At 52.4% G+C, this 15,774-nt stretch overlaps 1 pseudogene; it reads left to right on the top strand.

Moving 5' to 3' along the window:
- Positions 1-1,892: 1,892 nt before the first annotated feature.
- Positions 1,893-15,774, top strand: part of LOC124973718 (WSC domain-containing protein 2-like) — a 45,121-nt pseudogene continuing 31,239 nt past the window's right edge.

The following is a 15,774-nucleotide window of genomic DNA, read 5'->3' as shown; positions in this document are numbered from 1 at the left end:
CTCACGAAGCAGTGGTTTTGAACTCTCTCCTCGTCCCATCCTCCGAGGGCACCCACTGGCTTCCCCCTCAGCTACAGGTGCTGATCAGGGTGGTCAGGAATCTTCATATGGACCAGGTTCCGAGATGATTGGGAATCAGATGCTCCTCAGGCCTGTCTCTGAGAGACCCTGAGAAAAGGTGAGCCCCTGTCTATAACTGAGAAGAAGTGCAGATGGCTCACAGCTCTGGAGGATGTCTCTGTATTCTCAAATGATGTCCAGATGACATGGCGGGAAAGGCAGAGTCAAAAAGGATGTGATCAAGAGATGGACTTTGAGATTTTGAACCATTCTTGCTTCAAATCCCATCTCTACCTCCCACTAGCAAGGAGACCTCAGTTTCCTCATCTGTGAGGAACTAGGGAGATCCTTACCTTCCATAGGACTGACAAAAAATGGAAGTAAGGATTGGCACAAAGCTAGGCACATAGTAGATGCTCAATAAACACGGAATGAATGAATGTTTTGCTGAATAATGCCACTGTCCCTCCTCCTGTTATTCATGGAGTAGAGGAGAGGGCCTGTGGATTTGATTCCTGCCCCTAGAATGTGAGACCGGTGAGCAAAGGGCTTTGGTCCTTCTGGCTACTCACTTTATCTCCTCTCCTAGGACAGATATGGTGCATAGGAGAGGTCTTGTTAAGTATTTGTTGGAGAAAAAAATGAGTAAATTTGGGCAAATTTAAAATCAGCTGGGATCACAGGACCTAGGAAATGCTTTGGGGACATAATCCACATGCCAGTGTTCACATTTGACAAACATAAAGGAGATGTGGGCAGAGTACAGTTGGCCTCTCTGTCTATAGATTTTGCAACCAGAGATGCAAACAACGACAGATCGAAAATACTGCAAAAAATGATTGTGCTTTACACACGATATGCACAGGCTTATTTCTTGTCCCTGTTCCCTAAATACGGTAGAAGAACTATATAGCATTGACATTGCACCAAGTATCAGAGCAATCTGGTGATGATTAAAGTCTTTGCACATTTTCTAGACGAGATCTGAGCATCCATGGATTTGGGTATTTGTAGGGTGGGGTTGGTCCTGGAACCAACTCGCCATGGGTCCTGAGGGACAGTTGTCTCTCACCAGCCTATAAGAACGTTTTCTTGGCTGAGATAAAGTTTATCCCCAAACTAGGATCCAGTACAAGTCAAGCTCCTGCTTCTCCATTGGGGATGAAGACTCAGCCCTGAGCTCCTGTCTTCTCCACCCCTGAGGTGCTCCATGACATTCCCCATTTCCTCCTGTCCCTGACCATTGGGTGAAGGATGCTCAAGTCTCCTGTAAGTTCTGTCGTGGCGAAGGGCTCCTCATGCTGGTGTCTGTGGTACTTTGCAGGTGACAGGCATGTGTTCTGACGACTGACAGCTGGAGGCCTGCCGGTTTCTGATCCCAGAAGGCAGACACTCTGAGCCTGGGCCGACTGGGAGAAGGGGCCAGAATCAAGGCCCTGCTGAGATCATCCAGCTCCCCAGGACTGAGGGGCCTGCAGGGGCCAGGAGCGGCCAGCCTGGAACCCTCTGCCAAATTGTCACTTTTAGCATTGTTCAGGAATTCTGAGGTGAAGAACAAGATGTAGTGACATGGGACCACCTCCTGAGTGGCCCCTTTCTTGGTCTCATGAAGCCCAGCTTGACCTTAAACTTGACCTTGGGTGGCCTTTCTCTTGGCTTCAACCAAGTCCCAGACCTGTCCTTGGCCTCTGGCCTTGACAACCGCCTTTAGAGGTGGAGGAAGACTGAGGAACCCCAGGGGTGCCATCCCTAGGGGAAGCCCAGAACCCTGAGGCCCCTCTGTCACCTCCCAGTCAACCCAGTCCTAGGAGCCAGTCCCAAATGACCCTGCTATGTCCAAGCTCTGGTTCAAATTCCAGCAGTACTTCCGCAGGAAGCCTGTGTGTTTCTTCACCTTCCTGGTGCTCTACCTGACCACAGGGAGCCTGGTCTTCCTGCACTCTGGATTCATGGGCCAGTCCACCGTTTTCCAGGGCCAGGCCAGCCCAGCCAGAGGAGGCCCTGCCCAGGTCAATGAACTGCCCTTTCTGTGGCAACCTGCACCTGGCCCGGGGCTTCCAGGAGGGTGAAGCCTCCAGCATTGCCTGCAGGCACGGAACCTCGTTAAAGGGCAATGATGCCAATGAGAGAGCCAAGATGGACGACTATGGGGGCACCTGGAGCAGAGCTCTCAAGGGGAGAGTTCTCCAGGGGAATGAGGAGGAGCAAGGTAAGAGCCCTATGTATCAGTGCCCAGGAGAGGGACGGAGGGACAGGCTGGAGGGTAATACAGTTCTAGCACTGACATTTAATAGGAACCAGCTGTCCCAAGCTCATAGCAACACTGCAAGATTTCACTATCACCCCGCTTCACAGTAGAAAAAACTGAAGCTCAGAGAAGTTAAGCAGCCTGTGCAAGTTTGCACATCTTGTCAATCAGCAAGTTTGCATTTGAACCCAGCTGTCCATCAGGACTCCAAGCTTCACCCCACAACCCCCTTGCATCTTCCTCCAACCTGTGAAACATGCAAAAATTACACCAGCCAGTTCTCAGGTATTTCAGGCCCCGTTTCTGTTGTAAGCACTTGGCGTGTTTGGAGTTATTTCCACAAATCTATACTTCGCTGCCATGATTCCCATGGTAAAGAGGAGGAAACAGGGTTCCAAGAGCCCGTGTTCACCTGGCTACCAAGTGACAGGGCTTGGGCTCCACCACGCCACCCATGGGCCACATTCTGGGTCCTTGGCAATGGGTCCTGAGGGGAAATCGCTGCCCTGGCCATGTTTGCATTTTCTTAGCCTGTCAGGCATAAAGGGCTTTGCTGATTTTCACTGAATTCCACGGGCTGAGCTCACGACACATATAACGCTGTGGTTAGCTGACAGATGTGACACAGGCTGACAGGAGTGAACACACTGGCTCTCAGCTGCAGTAGCCCTGGAGCTTAAACCAGGTCTCCCTGTGACAGCACTCCACATCTACCAGCATCCCCGTCTGCCCAGCGTGCTGGGGAGGGACCTGGCAATCCATGAGATTGACAGGGACGGGGTCCCCAGAACTCAGGCCAGATGGCTGGGAGAATACACTGAGGCAGAGGAAACACCCGGCCAGCCTTGTGTCCATGGATTCAACTCACAGAAAGTCCTCTCTGCATCATGGAGGGACGTGGGGTGACTGAGGGAATTCCTCCCAGCTCAGAGGCCTCCAGCAGATGCCACGCTCCCACCCTGGGGACTTCCCTAGATCTCTGCCTCTTAAAGACCCCCGTGTTCACTGGGAAGGAAAGGGCAGGCGGGACACATCAGGAGTGGTGGGAGCCTGGGACTCACACTCCACCTCCACCCCATCCAGTCCTGTGGTGCAGGCAAATGTCTTGGCCTTCTTGGGCCTCAGTTTTGAAATCTGTAAAATGGGGGTAATGATGTCTCCCTTCTGGGCAGTTCTGAGCATTCAGGGAGCTGATGCTTGGGAAAGCACCTGGCACCCCTGGCCTGGCACAGATGATCAGAGATGTTCAGGGGTGCTTGTGGGGTCTGCCTGGGAACAAGCCCATCTCACAGGTACAGGAAGGCTGCCCACTGGAGAGGCTGGCCACTCCCAGCTCTGCTTGTCCTTAAAAAGTCCCAAAGCTCCTTGTCATGCTTCAAGGCCAGACCCACTTGCCTGGCCATCTCCCAACCCCACCTTGGAACATCTTCCCATTGGCCATCTTCCTGCCATTTACCAGGCATGCCCAGCTCATTCCTACCTTGGGAACTCTGGGTAGGCCATTCTTCTACCCCGGATGCTCTTTCCCCAGATCTTTCTATGGCTCCCTTCTTCTCTTCCTTGGAGACTCCAATCAAACCCTGCCTTCCAAAGAGGCCTTCCAGGGTGACCCAAACTGTCCCACTTCCTACCTGGTCACAACCACACCCCCTAGCTTCACTTTGGTGGCCACCTTATCACTGTGGAGAGCACCCTGCTACCCTGCCAGCTCCAGGAAGGCAGGGTTGCTGTCTATCCTTGTCTCAGTTCCATCAGCACCTGGGACAGTGCCTGGTGTTGAGCTGGCTCCCCACTCCTGGTCGGGTGGATGAGTGCTTGGAGGAACACATGGTGGGTCCCCCATTCCCAGGAGGACTGCCAAGTCTCAGCTTTTCCATCTCCAGGAAACTGCCCCTTCCAGGTCCCTTGAAACCCTGCTCCCCGGAGCTTCCTGCCTGGCCCACAAGGGAATGGTCATGGCCTGTGCCTGTCTCGATGCCCTATAAGGTACCAATCCCCCTGGCACAGTTGATACATGCACAACCATGTTCCCATTTGTTGTGAGAATGAAACAGTCAGCCCTCGCGTCTGTGGGTTCCACACCCTCAGATTCGATGAGACACAGATGGAAAATAATCGAGAAAAAAAAGGTTGCAGACTTTTTTCTTGCCATTCTGCTCTCAGTGATACAGAGTGACAACTACTTACATAGAATCCACATTGTATTGGGGGTCAGTAATAATCTAGAGATGACTTAAAGTTCCAGGAGTGTGTGCGCAGGTTCTGTACAAACACGACACCATTTTACGCAAGGGACTCGAGCATCCGCTGATTTTGGTATCCACGGGGGGTGCTGGAACCATCCCACACAGATGCTGCTGAACTGCCATATGCTGCTGCCTCTGCTACTAGTCACCCTTTCTCAAGCAACTACTACATGCCATCAAGCTTTATTTACTTTTCATATCGTAATGAAATGATATGTGCAAAACGCTCATCCTGTCTTCTGGATTATACCATAGGTCACTTATTAGTTGCTGTTGTTCTTATCAGTAGCTGATATCTACTCACTGATCATTAAAGACTTACCACGTGTGAGTCTTTCATTGATTTAGTCCTACTCAGTTCAGAGATTGTCCCATTTTGCAGAAGGTAAAGCTGAGACCCAGAAATCACTCACCCAGGGCTACACAGGTAGTTCATGGAAAAACATATTTAAAATGAGGTCTGTTTAGTTCCAAAGTGTGTGAGCCTTCTCCATTGCTATGCTAGTCAGCCCTACATTCTGAGCCCAGCAATGCTCTATAGTTTATGAAATGCAAAGAGAGAAGAAATAAAGAAGCATAAGACAGCCCTGGATGGTGCTCTCTGCTGGCAGCCTTGGGATCACTGGTATTAAGGACACAAGATCCAGCCTGTCTGGAAGGTACTTATTCAGAGCCCAGCAAGGACAGAAAACCAAGTGGATTAAAGCTCATGAAAATGAGCAGCTTCTCCCACCTGGTGCTAAACACATGGGCTTCCTCAAGCAAGCGAGAGCTCTGCTGCAGGCAGCAAGGCAGAGGGGTGGGGCTGGGCAGGAAGCCCAAATCCTGGTGCCACCAGCAGAGGTGGTGTACGGGTCTCCTCAGGAGCCCCACCCGGCCTGAACTCTGAGCAGCAGATCAGGGGTTGAATCCGGTTCCACAACTCACTGGCTATGCAGCCTCAGGCAGTATCATCATTGCTCTGAGAATAAGTTTCCTCCAAGGAATAAAAGGGACTGAGCACCTGTGTCTGTTGTGATGTTTACGGAGGGTAAATTGAGTCTGTGCTAAGTACCAGGCACTGGACTGGCCACTGCGCATCTATTACTTTTTCATAGCAATACACTGAGGTACTCTGATTAACTCCAGCTCATGGGAAGAAACTCAGGCACAGAAAGGTTAAGTAATTTTCTCCAGGTTCCCCAGCAGAAGGGAGAGGGTAAACCTGAATTTGAATGCAGATGGTTGGAGACTTTCTTCCTTCCTTCCTTCCTTCCTTCCTTCCTTCCTTCCTTCCTTCCTTCCTTCCTTCCTTATTCTCATCATGCATTTATTGTATGCCTATCCCCTTCCTGGGAGATGTTGACTCAGAAATAATTCAAACATTTTTCCTCTAAGGAATATTCACAGTCCCTTAGTGGAAGACAGGTAGGTAAAAAAAAAAAAAAAGAAATTATATTTTCAAACACTAATCCTCGATTACCAAAGCCATACATGCTCATTGTAGAAAAATTAGAATATGTCAAAACAGACAGAGCCCAGGAGGAAGATGGCTGGACCCCACTATCCACCCCGCCAGGGCCTGGTACCTCCCTTCCCACACTGCCAGCTGTGTCTCCAGTGTCTTTTGGCATATTTAACGGTGAACCCTGCTTCCTCCACTGTAGTACCTTTTCCTTTGATAAAATTCTTCCACAAGGAGTCAAAATTATTTCTAAATTGAAAACATAGTGCACAGTACTGGGAAAATCATGCAGGAGACAGTTCAGCGGGTATCAGCTTTGAGATCCCCAGGGGACCCCTTGGTGGCCTCCTGGGGGAGGAGATGTGGAGGGAGCTGTGGGACCCTCCTGCCCCCAGGTCCCTGCATATGAGCAGGAAATGCCAATCCTTGCACGTGAAGCACAGACAGCCTGGAACGGTCAGACCCAGGGCCACTTCCAGGGTGGCAGAGCGTCCCCAGCACTAGAGTACCTACTTGAGTTTCCTGAACAGGTCTGGAGTTCAGCTTGGTGTGCAGACTCATTTTGTGTAACATCGGTGGACAATCAATACATTTGTTTTCCAGGGATACCGCAGCTGAGTTTCCTAAATGAGTCCTTCAACACAGGGGTTGAGGCTCACGCACCTCCAGAGCTCGCAGGTTAAAAATCAACGGCTGTGTTGTTAGGGTTGTGCACTCCAGAGGGCTCTGGGGACAACTGCCCTGTGCCTCTGCCCTGCTGCCCTCACCTCCCGTGGCTTCTGCTGTTACTCCAGCGTCTGCTTCTATTGCCAAAAGTCATTGTTTTGTCTCTGTCTCTTTGTAGGCCAGGGGTGCTTGACCACTGAGCTATATTCCCAGTTTGATTTATTTATTTGTTCATTTATTTATTTATTTGGAGACAGGGTCTCACTATGGTCTCACTAAGTTGCTCAGGGCCTTGCTAAATTACTGAGGCTGGTCTCAAACTTGTGAGTCTCCTGTCTTAGCCTCCCGAGCTGCTGGGATGACTGGCGTGCACAACTGTGAATGTTTTGTGTGTGTGTTTGTTTTTGGTATTAGTTATTGAACCCAGGGGCATTTAACCACTGAACCACATCCCCAGCACTTTCTATTTTTTATTTTGAAACAGGGTTTTTATTTTGAGACAGGGTCTTGCTAAGTTGCTTGGGGCCTGGCTAAGTTACTGGGACTGGCTTTGAACACATGATCCTCCTGCCTCAGTCTCCTGAATTGCTGGGATGGCAGGGGTGTGCCAGCACACCACCCCTTATGGCCATCTTCTTATAAAGACTGTGGTCAGATTGGATTGAGCCCACTGTCCTCCAGTGTGGCCTCAGAACTCAATCACATGTGCACTGATCCTATTTCAAATAAGGCAGCATCCTGAGGTCCTGGGGATTAAGACTCTTGGTTTCTTTCTTTCTTCTTTTTAATTTTTTCAATGAATAGCATCCCTAATAGAATTTTTTTTCTACTTTTCAGGGAGAAAAATTCTACTCCAAGAGCTTGAGTGACATTCAGAGATTCCTGTGGCACTGTCCTCAGGATTGGAGCCTAGACCACCTCCTGTCACCAGTCTGCTCATGAGTCATTCTGTAAGGGGTGCAGGTCGTTTGCATTCAGCCCTGGGAGGAGATTGCCTTGCTTGGGGAGAGCAGAACTGTGTGAAAGGTTAAGTGGAGCAACGGGACAAACTTAGAAAGGAAAGACCACCTGCCATGAGGAGGGGTCCTGATGCTGGTTTCTGGGCTTGAGACAAATAGCCCAGCTCAGGGGGCCTGGCCACCATGGAAACGAGCTGATAGCATGAGCTTGGCCGTGAATCCACCCTCAAGTGGCCTGGGAGCCTGTCCCTGTTTGACACACCTGACCACCCCTCACCCCCATCTCCAAGAGAGTCTACTGCACAGCAGGATTTGAAGAGGGGCCGGAGGAGAGACTGAAGAAGATGGCAGGGGGCTCTCAGTCCCCATGCCAATGAGCCCAGCAGGGCCGTAGAGCCCCAAGCACAGGAGTGATGGTCATGTGGGCGGCACCCTGCACCCAAGGCCAGCAGGAAAGGGGTCCCCAGGTCTCTCCCAGGATAGGTAGGAAAGCCCAGGGCTCTGCCAACTCATCAGGCCCTGGTATGTAACACACCCACGTCCTCCAAAGCATAAGGGAGGGTCCCGAGCCATTCCCTCCCTCCTGTCCACAGTTAAGGGCATGGAGGTCAATCAACAAGTCTCTGTTAAACCTGCTGGAGGGGAAGCAGGGGCAGCCCAGCACTACAAAGTGCAGACTTTGGGGACAGTGGATACCTAAGCACATCCCAGGGGACCCAGTCTCTCCCATCCCCCTCCAGGGTGGTCTGAACAGGTGGCAGATAGCCCTGCACTGTGGCACATGGGAGGGGACGGGCCCAGGCTTGGGTTGGGTCTGAGGCCCTCACTCCCAGGTGAACTCAGGCAAGTGACTAAGTGACATAGCTGGAGATCAGCACAGGTTGGTCAGTGTGCCCCAGTGGGTGGCAAAGGACAAAAAACCCCACACGGGGATTCAACTAAAGAAGAAAACACAGGGGACCCTGTCTCCAGGCTGCAGAAGGGGCTCCCTGGCCTGGAGTTCTTGTGACTTCATGCCGAGCATCCTTCTGGAAGGCTCTGCGTGGCTCCTCTCTACCCTAGCTGCTGGTCCTCCTGACACAGGCTGGTGCTGGCCCCAGAGGACAGTGGTTGCTGGTAGCTCTGGACTCATACAATGCCAATGCCATTAGCCAGGAGAGTCTTTAACCTGAAGCAATTCAGTGAGCAGTTGGGTGTCCTCTTCTGGGTGGGCAATCTGATAGGCCCTGTGGGGATCAAGGTCTGGAAACCAGGAAGAAGAGCATCCTGCAGGCAGAGTACCCACAGGGTCCACCCCTCCACACCACAGGGGAACTATGAAGGCACCTGCATACATGTTTTCACTTCTGTAATTAGATTGTACCAGTCCTATCCAATGTGACCGCTGTCCCCTGGGTGGCCAGATGCACTCACCCTCATCCTAAACTGCCAGCCCCAAAGTCATGTTGCCACTGGCTCCAAGTCAACCTGTCCACTCAGGTCCTCCTGCCGCCCTTTTATCCTGAAGTCCGTGTGTCCAGAGGAAGCACAACTCCCTTGAAATAACTGGAAGGTGGACCTGAGCTTAAACTTGAAGGGAGGCCCTTGCAAGCTGGGCAGAGTACCAGGCTCCTGGTTCGTTCAGAAAAGAGGGAAGCAGAAGGGACGTCAGTAGCTGCCAATCAGCACTTACACCGTGTGACCAGAGTAATATCGACTTGTGAGGCAGATGCAGGGAAGAGTCGTGGTGCTTGGTCTCCTTGTCTGTGAAACGGCTTCGTGAGAAGGCAGACTGAACAGGACAGGGGCTTGGCTCCGTGGGAGAGTGCTCTCCTAGTGCACAGGAGCCCATGAAGCAGCTACAAACCTCCAGAGTATCACTGTCTGAGGTCTCTGCTCTGGGCAGGTGATGCTTCCTCTAAAGGTAGCAGTTCTTAGCTGAGCAGGGATCCTGTCTCCTAGAGAAATCCCAGGAGGCCCTATGGAGGCTCGTCTCCTGCAGAGCTGGGAACACTGCTCCTGGCAGGGGAGCATCTGGGGCCTGATGTCTAGATGACAGGCTGGCATCCTCTGCTAGGCCCTGCTCCTCAAAACAAGGCAGGGGAGAGCAAGTCCACCCTTTAGACTGGACGACAGCCTTGCCAGGGGAGGGGATCAAGGGCCCTTTAGCATTTTCTTTGTGATAGCCTCTGAGGTCCACTTAATTCAAAGGGCTGGCTGGATCCACCGTCCCACCTCCAGTTGCTTCTGTATGTCACAGTGGGAAGAGCTGGTGTGGGTGTCTCAGAGACCCAACTGGAGCTTCATTCAGCCACCGTTAGTGCCGATCTCAGGCAGGACACCTTTCCAAGGCTTCCCGCTACTAATGGGGCATTGAGAAGGTCCCCCGATTCAAGAAGCAAGAAGTTCAGAACTTGGGTTCTGGAGCCAGATTGCTTGCATCCAATTCTGGATTCATGAGTACAAGCTGTGTTATCTTGGGCAAAGACATAACCTCTCTGGGCTTTCATTTCCTCTTCTGTATAGAATGGGACTAGTATTCTCATGGGATTATGGTAAAGATTCAATGGAGACAATGTACATAGAGGACTTACCAAAGTGCAAATCCAAATAATAATAATAGTAATTTTAAGATGTAAGGGAACCGAGCACAGTGGTGCACTCTTGTAATTCCAGCAGCTCAAGAGACTAAAGCAGGAAGATCACAAGTTCAAAGCCAGACTCAGGAACTTTAGTGAGGCTTTAAGCAACATAGTGAGACCCTGTCTCTAAAAAAAATAATACATAAAAAAGCTGGGGATGTGGTTCAGTGCTTAAGTGCCCCTGGCTTCAATCCTCAGTACCCAAAAAAAAAAAAAAATGGGAAAAGACTAAACTGTAAAGTCCTGTCTTTGTGCATGAGAGTTCACTGTTCACCATGAATTATAGGAAAGTTTATTGCTTTAAGAAAACTAAGTGCATGGTTTATAGTTGGATGGCTGTTTATACAATTTGAAATGGTCCTTTGGATGGAAGCATTTGCCTTGAACCACCATAGAGACAAACTGTAAAGTGCTTTAAACAACACTGTGAATGGGCACTTAATCTGCTTACCTGAACTTCACAACTATTATGTGCAGGACATCATGGTAGGGACATTTACACAAACCACTCCATTTCAACCTCACAGAATTGTTAGTTACACCCCCACCATAAAGAAGCCTCTGGAGGTGACTGGCAGGAATGGCCGAGGTGCTGTCAGAGGTTAAGTCTGTAGAGGTGCCTTAGTACGGGCCTCATCCTGGGTGGCATAGCACGCTTCATTTGGAGCTCAGGGAGTGGCCTTGGCTTGGGTTTCTGGGCACCCAGCTGTCACCAGGAGATCAAGGCCTAGGTCACGAAAGCCTCCCTCCCACTCCCAGCGAGCCTACAAGACCCCAGGCCCCTCCTGGATCAGGTTCCACCAAGACCCTGGGCTCCAATCTCATTTTCCCCAGAAGGAAGGAATTGGTACCCAGGGCCCCACCAGGCCAGCCACTGTGGTGTGCTGAGGCTCCTCCTGTAACCCATACCTGAATTCTCTCCTCTCTCCAAAGCCAAGTACATCTGCTGCTACCTCGATGACACCCAGAGGCGGGCCCTGAGAGGTGTCTCCTTTTTCCACTACAAAAACATGACCATCTTCCGTTGCCAGGACAACTGTGCTGAATGGTAGGCACCCCGTGGTCCCTGAGCTGCTCCATGTTGACCCTTCACTTCTCCCTCCTGCTGTGTGAGGCGGGGAGCCGTAAGCACCACAGGAGAGCAGGATGCAGGCGTGTGAGTGCACATGCGTGTGCACACACAGGGACGAGCGGGCCTGTGGGGTGACTGTGAGAGGCTGTGCCCAGGAGCGAGTGTGCCATGTGCAGAGCGTGGGGTCGTCGGTCGAGCATCACGCCATCACCTGATGCTCTTTAAACAGCAGTGGCGCAGTTGCGGTCCGTGGGAGTGCATGCACAAGAGTCCAGCATTGTGCCTGTAACCAGGTAGCCGATGGCATTTCCAAACAAACCTCAATGAGCTGAAAGCAAACAGGATTGAGAGAACTTGCACGCGACTCGGGAATGTCCGAGTGGGTCAGTCTATCTGCACGAGGCTCATTTGAAGAGTGAGGTGAGGGCCCAGGAATGGGGGCATCAATGGTTTCTCAGCATAGAAACCCCTGGATGATCTCCTAGGAGAAACACTCAGCTCTCCAGACAGGCTTCCAATCTGAGCAGAAGCTGATTAGAATGAGTTTGATTAGACTGCGCACTCGGGGGTGGTGCACACCTGTAATCCCAGCAACTCGGGAGGCTGAGGCAGGAGGATGGAAATTTGGAGGCAAATCTCAACAAGGTAGCAAAACCATGTCTCAAAAATAATAAAATAAAAAGGGATGGGAATGTGACTCAGGGGTAAACACCCCTGTGTTCAATCCCACCCACCTGCACTCCCCAGAAAAACAAAGAATGTGCCTGGCAGTGGAGGGAGTGAGTTTTAAAGAGCAGATGAGTCTGTATAAGACCTGTGAACAGGGACAGGACCCCTAGGGCTGACATGGGACTGAGCTGATCTCCTCCCCTTGTCTCCTGGGACCTTGACCTTGTGGTGGCTCACAGGGAGACCTTGAGCCTCACTGCCACACTTCAGTTGGCTGACTGTGAGGGTCACAAGCTCTCCTGGTCACAGCTGTATGGCTTGTGCAGAAACAAGCTAGTGGGTGGCCACTGAGGGACTCTTCCTACTGTCCCTGCTTAGCAAACACTGTCCCCTTTATACTTAGCTGCCTGAGAAGCCCACAATTAAAGTCATGAACCTAGGACCCTCTCCAACTTGGGAAGGACCTCGAGTCCTTGATGACGTGGACTTATTAATGAACTTGCCAACCCATGGGGAGATGGAAGGGTTCCACAGAGCCCCTGCCCTCAGGCAGCACACAGCCTAGGAGGGGGATGGACACATACCCATGAGATGGGTTGCACTGGTACCACCATTAGGGGCTGGATGCACTGAAGAGGCCCCTTTGGAGGTGACAGTCAGGAAGCGCTGGAGCCCTTGAGTGAGTCAGCTCAGGTCAGCAGCGTTGGCTGCGCACACATGCTGGGATCAGGGGCCAGACAGCCACAACCCTGCCACAGGGCTCCCCATCTCGCTGGGGAAAGCGAGGCATGGACAGGCTGAGCAGTTTCCATTTGGAAGTCTCGCTCCTGCCAAGCCCTGTCCCACAGCACTTGGCGCACAGGTTCCTATGAGGCTAGAGTGCCGTGATCCACACTCAGCAGATGAGCATACTGGGCTAGAGACACTGAAGCAGGATGGGTGCTGAGCCAGGAGCGCTTATAGTGGGGACATGAAGGGGTGAGGGAGCCACATGGGGGACTCAGGACAGAGTACAAAGGTAACACCTTAAGCTGGGTTTTGAAGGATGAATAGGAGTTTTTTAGGTATTGACAGTAGAGTGTGTGGGAAGAATCATCATCTCATGAACTAGGAAGCAGGGAGAGAGGGAAGGGCTGGGCTGGCTCCTTTTATAACAGCTGACTCACAGGAACCACCAAGGGTCCCACAAGAATGACCTTAATCCCTTCCAGTGACCCAAGACCTCTCACGAGGCTCTACATCTTAAACCTCCACCATCTCCCCAAGGCACCACCCTGGAGACCAGGCCTTTGACACATGGACTCCTAGGAGACCCTCAAACCACATACAAACCACAGCACCTTAGAAGGTACATGCCCTCCATGTTCATCAGCTTCCCATCACTGTAACAAAATACCTGAGACAATTAACTTAAAAAGAGAAAAGGTGTATTTTGGCTCACAGTCTAGGGGTTTCCAAACTACAATTGAGGGGCCTGGTTGCTTTGGGCCTGTGCAGAGATGGTGCATCATGGGGGGAGCACATGAAATACCACAGCCACTCACCTTTTAGGAAATGAGAGGCAGGAGAAAGGGCTGGGCCTCACAATTCCCTCCCAGGGCAAGTCCCCGGTCACCTAAGGACTTCCAGTGAGGCGATACCTCTTCAAGTGTGTACCAGCTGCTGGCAGCACCTCCCTGGGGATTTGTGAGTACAGTTCAGAACCTCCACCCTCCTGACCCAGGAGACTCCCTGGCCCCTTTGTTCTTTCCCTGACCCAGAAATGATGGGTCCCCTGCCTCCCCAGGCCTCCGTCCTTTGGCCTCTGAGTGATGAGGTCTCTCTTGCCTTGGAATTGCTAATGCTCTGGGCCTTGTTCTCAGAAAGTGCTGCTTCTGTCAGTGGGGCCTTTATAAATGAGAGGACTGGGACATCTGAGAACTGGGGCTGGAGAGACAGGAGGCTGAGGTGGGCAAATGTAGGAAGCTCGCCAGCCCCAGGATTTGGCTGGGCATCGGGGCCCAAGATGCTCGGCTTGTCAAAGCTACTCTTGCCCCACCTGTCCGAGTGAGCAGCTGGCTGCAGCAATGCCACATTCAACCCAAGCCACCCAGTGTGGAGGCCACAGGTCTGGCTGGGCATGTCCCTCCATCTGGGACCATGCCATCCAGGGAGCTGGCGGTCCCCACAGGATGCTCTTCAGGTGCCCGGTGTTTTGCAGGCTGCTTCCTGAGGCCACCGTGTCTTAGAGGCCACTGTGGACAAAGGAGCTGAGCAGAGCCTGTCTCCCTCCCCTCCCCAGCACCCCAGACGCTGGGCTAGAGCAAGAGCCAGCAGGGACCATCATTTGTTTCTAGACCATGTAGCCACTGAGCGTCCTTTTAGGAAGGATTTCATGCTTACAGGAGGAAAAAAATAAAAGTTAAAAATCTAAGCATGCCTGGGTTGTTTTGTTTTGCGAAAGGCATTTCTTCCTTGACTGGGTCTAGAGCGTAGTTTTACCAACTTCAGAAGGAAAGTGAGTCTCTGCCCCTCCCCTGCCTCCAATCCTTGAGGGACATCGAGGCATCAATCCTGGGTGACATTTTCTGGAATAGAGAGATGAATGTCTCCTGTCCCCAGACAGGGAGGACCAAGGGAGTGGGTGGGGACACATGGCAGAGGAGGATACACTGTGGATACGGGTGGTGGGTCATGTGGGTGGACCATGCCTCAGGCAGAGATGGGCAGGGGTGGCCCTGGGGTGCTCCTGTTCCTCTTCTGGGGCTCCCTGTCCTCGGGACCCCCCCCCCACACCTCCAAGGTTCCCCAACTCCCCAGCCGCCCTGACTCCTCTTTGGGGTCTCTTGGAGTCTCCTTGACCCCGTCTCCTGGATCCCTGGGCTCTCCTGACGGCCTTGGGGTGTCCTTGTCTCCCAAAGGCTCCTGTCCGCCAGGGTGCATTCACGGGGTTTCAGTCAGTGTCCCGGGTGCCCCCGCCTGACAGCAGTCTCCCCCAGGGGTTACCTGTACACCAGGCTGGAGTTCAGTCCCGAGTGCTACTTCAGCCACAAGATCCAGGGGGCCAATATGAGTGTGGCCCAGTGTGTCATGGAGTGCAAGGGTGAGCAGGGCAGTGTGTGGGGCAGCGCCAACTGTCTCTCCATCTACCAGCTCCAGCTGGTGCAGCAGTCGGCCTGCAGGTGTATGTGAGTCCACCCGCCTGCATCTCCTCAGGTCCCATCCCCACCGTCTGCTCTGCACCTTCCATGGCTCCCCATCACCCCATGTGACAGGTGCCGCCCGCCCACCTGCCTCCCTCCGGCCTTGGCAGAGCCATTGGGTCCAGCTGCTTTGAACATCCCCAGGGCCCCTGCCCTCCCCTGCCTCCCGCGCCAGGGGCACCCCTCATTCCTACCTGGCTTCCTCCTTCCCAAACTGAGCTAAAGCCTGAACTTGTCCTTCCTGGCTGTCTCTAGAGATGGTGATGATGACATTGGCCACCACTGTCCTGGTGATGCCTGTAGACCCTCTGTCCTTTCTGAGGATGACCTCTGGAGCAGCCCATCTGCTCTCCACAGTGACCCTTGAAATGGTCCCTGGTATTTAGTTGTTCCCATTTGACAGATGAGGAAGCTGAGTCTGAGTCTCCATGTCAGGAGGCTGGCAGACAGTGGAGGATTTAGACCAACTCCGGAGGCCTCCACACCCTCCTGGCCCACATCAGGACCTATGGATGCTTCCAGTTGGAGTCTTCTTGGAAGCACTCACCAGTCTCCAAACCCAGGGAAGGAGGAGGCAGACAGGAGAGGACAGGAACCAGTTCCTCCT

The sequence above is a fragment of the Sciurus carolinensis genome, unplaced genomic scaffold (genome assembly GCF_902686445.1).
Source record: "Sciurus carolinensis unplaced genomic scaffold, mSciCar1.2, whole genome shotgun sequence".
Lineage (NCBI taxonomy): Eukaryota > Metazoa > Chordata > Mammalia > Rodentia > Sciuridae > Sciurus > Sciurus carolinensis.
This window is presented reverse-complemented; position numbering and strand designations above follow the sequence as displayed.